Here is an 8870-nt window from a genome sequence, read left to right as displayed (position 1 = left end):
AGTGGATCGCCTGAGCCCGCGGGTTCGAGACCCGCCTGGGCAACTCGGCGAGACCTCGTCTCCACAATAAATCAAAAAATCAGCCGGGCGTGGTAGCGCGCGCCTGCAGTTCCGGCTCCTCGGAAGGCTGAGGCGGAAGGATCGCCGGAGCCCAGGGTCGAGGCTGCGGTGGCCGGGAGCGGCCGCTGCACTCCAGTCTGGGCGACGTGAGACTCCAACTCAAAAAAAAAAAAAAAGAAAGGTAAAAGTGAAGAGCTCATTTCTCTAATGGGAACATAAATGATGAAGCATTTACTTGGCTGGGCATTATGTCATTTTTAAATATTGTTTTGCAACATGCAGTATAATATGTGTATTGCTTACAGTAGAGAAACACACACACACACACACACACACACACACACACACACATCTAAAACAGCACCAAAGGATATAAGAAGCAAAGTAAAAGTGCCTTTCCACATTCCTGGGAATCTTCTGCCCAACTCTACTCTCCAGCAGTAACCACTGTTAACAGTTTTGGAAATTTTCTATGCAAATACAAATATATGTACATAATTTTGCATCTACAAGTGGGATCGATATACTCTTCTGTAATTTGCTTTTCCTTTTTATAAGCAGTATAGACAGCTTTCTGTATCAGTACATATAAATGACCTTGTTCTCTTTTATAGCCTGTGTAGTATTCAGTTAGGTGTATATATTTAATCGATTTCCAATTTTTCACTATTTCAAACAGTGCTGAGGTGATTGCAGATATAGCACAGTGAGCTTGGAGAACTTATCTGCAAGATCAATTTCAAGAATTAAAGTCAAAGGTTGTATGTATTTAAATGTGTGATGTTGGCTAATTGTTCTCACCGCCCCTCTACTTCCACAAGAAGACTGAGTGTTGTGTTAATTGAAAAACACAGGTATGACGATTATGGGTTGGTAATTATTACACAGTTGAAACTGAGAACTAATATAGTCTTTGTTATCTATGAATCACTGCTGTGCTGAAGACAATCAAAATCACTGTCAAAGGCCATATAAAACAATGATTCCCCACACTGACTTAACACTTAAAACATGATGAGCTGAAAATGCCAGATTTCTGAGCCCCAGTCTCGAACTACCAAAGCAGAACCTCCAAAAGTGGGACCCAGGAATCAACATTTTAAACAAGCATCAAAGGCACTAGGGTAACATGAACCACACATTCAAGCTGCATATGTAATTTTAAATGTGTTAGCTACATTTTTTTTTTTTTTTGAGTTGGAGTCTCACTCTGTCGCCCAGACTGGAGTGCAGTGGCTGCTCCTGGCCACCGCAGCCTCGACTGCTGGGCTCCGGCGATCCTTCCGCCTTAGCCTTCCCAGTAGCTGGAACTATAGGCGCGCGCTACCACGCCCGGCTCATTTTGATTTATTGTAGAGATGAGGTCTCGCCAAGTTGCCCAGGTGGATCTCGAACCCGCGGGCTCAGGCAATCCACTCACCTCAGCCTCCCAAGGCGCGGGATTACCGGCTGAGCCACTGAGCCTGGCTTAGCTACATTTTTAAAAAGTGAAAAGAATCATGAAATTAATTCTACTAATGTATTTTATTTAACCTAATATAACCAAAATATTTTCATTTTGACACATAAATAATATAAAAGTTATTGAGATATTTCTCATTTTTTTGTCTGCAGTCTATGAAATCTAGTGTGCATATTACACTTACAGCATATCTTTTTTTTTTGAGTTGGGGTCCCACTCTGTCGCCCAGGCTGGAGTGCAGTGGTATGCTCACAGCCTCTGCAGTCTCGACCTGCTGGGTTCAGGCGATCCAAGTAGCTGGAACTACAGGCATGTGCCACCATCCAGCTAATTTTTTAATTTTTTGTAGAGACGAGGTCTCTACATTTGTCCAGGCTGGTCTCAAACCCCTGGGCTCAAGCAATCCTTTCGCCTCCACCTCCCAATGTGCTGGGATTACAGGCATGAGCCACTGCGCCTGGCTATAGCATATCTTAATTTGGGCCGTATATTTTAATTACCTCGTGGCTAGGCTAGTGGCTACTGTATTGGATAGCACAGGTGTGGGGTGATTCATATACATGCAGAAGTTTGAGAACCATCGTCTTAGGGCAAGGGAGGTGCTACGTACATGACACATTCCAGTCTTCCATATTACTTTTACACATAAACTAATAACTATAACAAAAGCCATTCAGAAAATAAAATTAGTCTAGAGCTTGATTATTGACAATACTGCCCTCCAGTGAAGGTGAGCAATACCTAGGAAGCTAATAGACAACATCTTTGAGAGGTTTACCTCTTCAAGAAACAGGAGAACTAAGAAATGACGCCTTACATTGCTCTCACACCTAAGACAGTCATGCAAATTACTACTAAGTATTTGGAGTCATTTAATAAAGATCATATAAAGGGCAATACTGAAATTAAGAGGGTCCTTGAATAACTTATTATACTGAAAATAAATTCTCATTCTACAGCAGACTTTCAGGTAAGATAATCATTTTAATTTTTTTGAAGAAATTTTCTCTGATGCAACATGCTTTAGATAAAGCACTGTTCATGCAGTGTGCTTTAGAGAAAGCTAATATAAATACACAGAAGTCTTTGACCTTGAAAGAGCTTAGTCTTTTAGTAAAAGTACCGAACTGTCAACAGAATTTAGAAATTAGTGCAGTCATTTAAATGAGATATTGCGAGGGACACTACTATAATTTTGGCCATGAAAATGGAAGGCAGGGAAGATAACACATGGTGAGAATTTGTTATATGCTATTAGGTTCTTTTGTGCATTAGATCATGTGATCGTCAAGATAATTCTGGTATTTTTTTTTTTTTTTTTTTTTTTTTTGAGTTGGAATCTCACTCTGTTGCCCAGACTGGAGTGCAGTGGCCGCTCCCGGCCACCGCAGCCTCGACCTGCTGGGCTCTGACGATCCTTCTGCCTCAGCCTTCCAAGTAGCCGGAACTACAGACACGCGCTACCACACCCGGCTCATTTTTTGACTTATTGTAGAGATGAGGTCTCGCCAAGTTGCCCAGGCGGGTCTCAAACCCACGGGCTCAGGCAATCCACTCACTTCAACCTCCCAAAGCGCGGGACCACAGACTGAGCCACCGAGCCTGGCTCTGGTATGTATTTTTAACTTTATGCTAGAAATAAGGCAAGTGAGATATGGAGAGCTCAGTTACCTGATGCGCCTAAGTTTCCGACCCCAAACTCATGTTACCAGGGCATGATATCGATGTGCTGAAGGAAGAAATGATAGGATGTCACGATGAGCTGCGGAGGGAGAGAGGAAGCGGAGTAGAGCCAAGGCTGCCAAGAGAAGGGCAGTCCACTGACAGGAGTTATGGGTTTGGGAGCAGGGAGAATACAATTCGGTATTGGTTGTGCTAAACTTTGGGTGGAACCTTTGTCCAGTAGGCTATCAGAAATGTGGACCTGAAACCCAAGAGAAGTCGGGACGAGAGACGGAACATTTGAAAAATACTAATCTAGAAAGAATGACTGAAACCACGTGAGCAGATGAGTGTGGAGAGAAAAGGAAGAAAGGGCCAATAGCAGTGGCCTGGAATCAGTCCCACAGTGTAGTGTGTGCAGAAGATACCTGCAGCAGGCAACCTTTCAAAACATAGTCAAAACAATGTAAGGATCTTGTTACATAATGAATGCATAAGAAAAAAGTGTGCTGTTAGAGCCTTTGGTTAAATCATGGGAGAAATATATATACCAAGTATCGTAAGTATAATTGACTCATTCCAGAACAGAGAAAATAGCCTTTAAAAAATTGAATAATTTTATTTCTTAGTATAATGTTCCTTCCCCCCCCCCCAGTGTCTGAACTGGTCAGTAAATTTTAGCTTTGATGGCAGGGCAGACAACTGAAAAATCTAATTAAAACTCCAAGAAATGGTAATGTTTAAGAGCTAAATTGGGAAGAATAGTGTCTGTATGTGGAAAAATTAAGGTGGCAGTTTTGTAAATGAGTATGAAGTTCAGAGGAGAGGTCAAGGCTTGCGTGTCATTGGCGTGAGGAAGGAATTTAAAGCATGACACGAGTAAGAGGAGTGTAAGTAGAGAAGAGGAGAAAGCCCAGGACAGAGCCCTGTTCTTTAGAGTTCTGGTACTTTGGAGGAGGAAGAGACCACAAAAGAGACCCCTAGCGAGGAAAACTGGAAAGTGAGATATCTTTGGAATGAAGTGAAAAATTTCGGGGAGAGGTAGGTCAGTTGGGTGGAATGCTTCTGAAAGATCAAGTAAGATAAGAGAAATGACCTTGGGTTTGGCAACATGAGGATCACTGGTGATCTTGCAAACACACTCTCAGTAGAAGAGCAACCATGGAAGTCCACTTAAAGAAGACTGAGGTGAGAAGGTTGAAATGGGTCAGTAGCTAGAGAAGGGTGTAAGGTCAAGGGATTGCTTTTTGTCAATAGCATATACGAGGGTATGTTTATATGTTCGAGGGAATGATTTAATGGAGGAAGAACATGATGCGGGGAAAAGAGGCCAAAGTTATAAGAGCCAAATCCTTGGGAAGATGAGATAATTTCTAGAATATAGATGGAGATCTGTGGTTGGAACAGGGGTACTTCATCTGTTTAATCTGTTAAAAGAAAAGGTAGGTGTTGGGAAATAGTCATGTGTAGCCTGTCCACCCTTGCGTGACTGTGTCAGAGTATGCCTTGGGGCTGGAACATTTTCTTTTATGGAGATAAGGAGCCCTCCCAGCCTGTCCTGGCCCATATCACCTTGTTTGGGAATATCTTTCCCTGTTCCAGACTTGATGTGTACTTCTTTGTCCTGCTTGAAGTGCGTGAATCTTGTGGCACTTGGCCAACCCCATTGCTAGATCTGTTTCCAATTGGGAAGGAAGGGTTCCTTTGCCCATAGTTCAACTGGGATGCAAGCAGATTATTACACTGCATCGGCTGCAGAGCAAGACCCTCTGGCCATGGGAAACCCATACTATTGAAGCTAATCTTGCTGTTTCTTCTCTATGTGAGTAAAGCATTGCTCTGTCCAGTGCCTGTGTGAGTTGTGTCTTTCCTGGTGATCCTCACACCTGCAAACCATGCAGTGGGGTAACATCCTAGGACTGCTGCTTCTGGTAGGAGACAACAGGTGTCACTCAACAGTTTAGCGCTGCAAGCATGGTCTGTCAGTCCAGGCATCCCAGGATGGTGCCAGCTGCCTGAGGGGATAATGGGCTGATGGAACTGCTGGCCTCCCTCTGGTTACATGGAATATGCCCCATCACTCTCCCCATCCAAAAGGATAGACTGGTAAAATGGATGTGGGTGGAAATCCAAGAAGTGGGCCCTAAAAATATATACAGGAAAACTATAGCTTGTCTCCTGGCTATCTGTATACGCCCATACCATCTCCCAACTCCCACTGTGTCCCAGGGGTCACAGACAACGGCAGAGGGAATCAAAGGCCCCCATACAGGAAATTCCTCCTGGGCTGGTCCCTTATAAGATCCAAGAACATCGGTTTCACTCGCCACAAAACCACTGATGCTGTTGCTGAAAATGAAACTGTTGAAATGAGGTTCTTCTCTGAGAATGAATTGCAAAAACTGAAAGGCAGATATGAGTGGAGGACAGGGGTGTCCTGTGAGGCTTAGGTATTTCCTGTTTAAGGAGAGGGTGTTGCAGACCCAAATGTCTCAGGCTGAGTGGCTCAGTCTAGGTGAGCTAACCACTCACCCCCACCACGACGCGTTTTTGCCTGAATTGAGCAGGACAGCCAACAGGAAAGGCACAGAGTAGACACCAAACAGCTCTTGATCTGGATTGCAAAGACTCTGAGAACGATATTCCCCACTATGGGGGACTTCCCTAAGACTGAGAGGCACTGAAACACCATTCTTTTTTTTTTTGAGTTGGAGTTTCACTCAGTCGCCCAGACTGGAGTGCAGCAGCCACTCCCGGCCAACCGCAGCCTTGACCTGCTGGGCTCTGGCGATCCTTCCACCTCAGCCTTCCAAGTAGCTGGAACTACAGGCGCGCGCTACCACGCCCAGCTAATGTTTTTTGATTTATTGTAGAGATGAGGTCTCGCCAAGTTGCCCAGGCGGGTCTTGAACCCGCGGGCTCAGGCAATCCACTCACCTCGGCCTCCCAAAGCACGGGATTACAGGCTGAGCCACCAAGCCTGGCTGAAACACCATTCTTAAAACCGTAACTTCTCTTAAGATAAAAGTCATATGTAGCTAACTGATAAATCTGCTCCCAGGGAGATGGACAGTGCAGTGGAAGCCTTCATGTGACAGGGCCTCCCCAGTGGAAGACCTCATTATCCCTACTGTTGTCCCCTGAAGTGATCATGAGGAAGCAACAGAAAAGTTCCACTGAAGTGTTCTGCTTGGTATAAAAGCAAAATGGCTTCAATGTTTTCCAACAACTCCCAGTGAACAGAGTTCCTAACAATGGGAAGCAATGCCCAGAGGACAAAAGAGGAATCCAAGGGATGACAGAGGGGAAAAAAGAAGGAGACAGCAGGGCTGACTCACACAATAATATAGCTTTGGTTGTTAAAACAGATTATTGACAAAATGAATACTGATGGAACCCCTGTGGAAGAACTCAGCCAGTGTTATCAAGCAGAGAGGTCTCACCAAATTAGGTTACGGCTTTAATTTAAGTTTCATTAAAAACAAATGAGAGGGCCCGTAAGATTGACAAGATTTAGAATCCTTTCAAGGTGCTGAACACAGGGACTGTGACTTCTCTCTGCTCTGAAAAGGACAATAAAGAAGACAATTTAAGCCGGGCTCGGTGGCTCAGCCTGTAATCCCACGCTTTGGGAGGCCGAGGTGAGTGGATTGCCTGAGCCTGCGGGTTCGAGACCTGCCTAGGCAACTTGGTGGGACCTCATCTCTACAATAAATCAAAAAAAATCAGCCACGTGTGGTAGCGTGCGCCTGTAGTTCCAACTACTTGGAAGGCTGAGGCTGAAGGACAGCCTGAGTCCAGCTGGTCGAGGCTGCGGTGGCCGGGAGTGTGACACTGCACTCCAGTCTGGGCGACAGAGTGAGACTCCAACTCAAAAAAAAAAAAAAAAAGACAATTTTGACTGTGAATATGATGGGCCAGACAAGGAGGATGCTCCCTTTCACCCATATCCTGACCTTAATTCCTTAAAAAAAAAAAAAAGATTGGGGATAAAACCAAGGTCTCTAGGTCCAGCAGCCCTATAACTTTGCCAAGATAAAATATAAATAAATAAACAGCAAATTCAGACTATTATGGGGCTCTTGGATACTGGTGTCCAAATGACAATAATCCCAGTCTCTGAAGGGACAAGGGTAAACTAATGGCAGACAGATTCACAAGTGCTTTTGGGTAGGTGCCTTTGGGCCATTTTGGTTGCTGATAATCAACCAAATCCCACAGCTGAATGCATTTTAGGTATTGAAGCTCTGACTGCTGGCAGTATCACTCCACCTCAGGGAATATGCTCCCTCACAACAGATGATTTAAGCCATAACAACGGGGCATGTGACCCAAGCCCCAAGACATTATTCAACGAAAGCAGTGCCATATACCAGGCAGAGAAAAGGACATGATTCTCTGTTGCTGTAGAACTTGCCACAGACAGGAGTGTTATGCATCACTCTGTAGCAGTTTAACAGCCCAGTCTGGACTGTAAAAAAAATGCCTCAGGATCCTGGAGGCAGACAGTAGACTATAAAAGATTAAATGCTGCGGTGTCACCCTTGACTCCTGTGGTACCGGACATTATTTCTGTCACTAAGGAAGTAGTAGCCTACATGGGAGACTAACATGCTAATATTGATCTGGCTAAGGCTTTCTTTTGGATTACTTTGTGGGATAAAAATAAGGACTAATTTATGTTCAGATAGAATGGCCTTTAATATACTTTCACTGTACTTCTGCAAGAATACATCAATTTCTCTGCAAAATGCCACAATTCGGCAGGGTTAGATTTGCAACAAACCCAGTTACTCCCAGATGTATTCATCATTCACTATGTTGATGATATCTTCATTGCCGGCTTAAGAAAGAAGTTGACCAGGCCTTACATTAGGTCATAGAGAGTATGACACATGTAGGCTGGGCCCTCAACCCTTAGAAGCTCAAGAATACACTCAACCAGTCGTAGATCTTGGGAGTCAGTCAGTCGGAGGAGTATTCTCGATAAAGCCAGACAAAAATTGCTGTTGTGAGCAGTACCCACAAACAAGAAGCTCAACAGCCAGTGGGCCTGTTTGGATATTGAAGACAGCATGTACAACTGGGTATTCTTTTCGGTCCCTTCAATCAAAATTATGCCCCAAAGTGGCCACTTTTTTTTTTTTTTTGAGTCAGAGTCTCACTCTGTCGCTCAGGCTGGAATGCAGTGGCACACTCATGGCCACCGCAGCCTCCACCTGCTGGGTTCAGGAGATCCTTCTGCCTTTCCAGGTAGCTGGAATTATAGGCACTCACCACCACACCCATCTAATTTTTTGACTTATTGTAGAGACAAGGTTTTACCATGTTGCCCAGACTGGTCTCAAACCCGTGGGCTTATGCAATCCTCTGGCCTCTGCCTCTCAAAGTGCTGGAATTACAGGCGTGAGCCACTGCGCCTGGCAAAGTGGTCATTTTTAAATAGGGATCTCCATAACAGCAGTCTCTAAACGTCATCCAATATGCAATTACATGGGCCCTGCCACTAGAGTCAATTAAGTCTGCCATAACTACAGGTCTTAGCAACTCCTACCCATACAGTTTGGAGCCTGTGACAACAAGGGACTGTTACTTGGATATATTGACCCTCCAGGTTTAATTTAATTAAATTAATTAATTTATTTATTTCAGTTGGAGTCTCACTCTGTTGCCCAGACTGGAGTGC

Source organism: Carlito syrichta, unplaced genomic scaffold (genome assembly GCF_000164805.1).
Source record: "Carlito syrichta isolate Samal-C Ts95f unplaced genomic scaffold, Tarsius_syrichta-2.0.1 Scaffold314200, whole genome shotgun sequence".
NCBI lineage: Eukaryota > Metazoa > Chordata > Mammalia > Primates > Tarsiidae > Carlito > Carlito syrichta.
The sequence above is the reverse complement of the archived record's forward strand: the minus strand, read 5'-3'. Positions refer to the sequence as shown.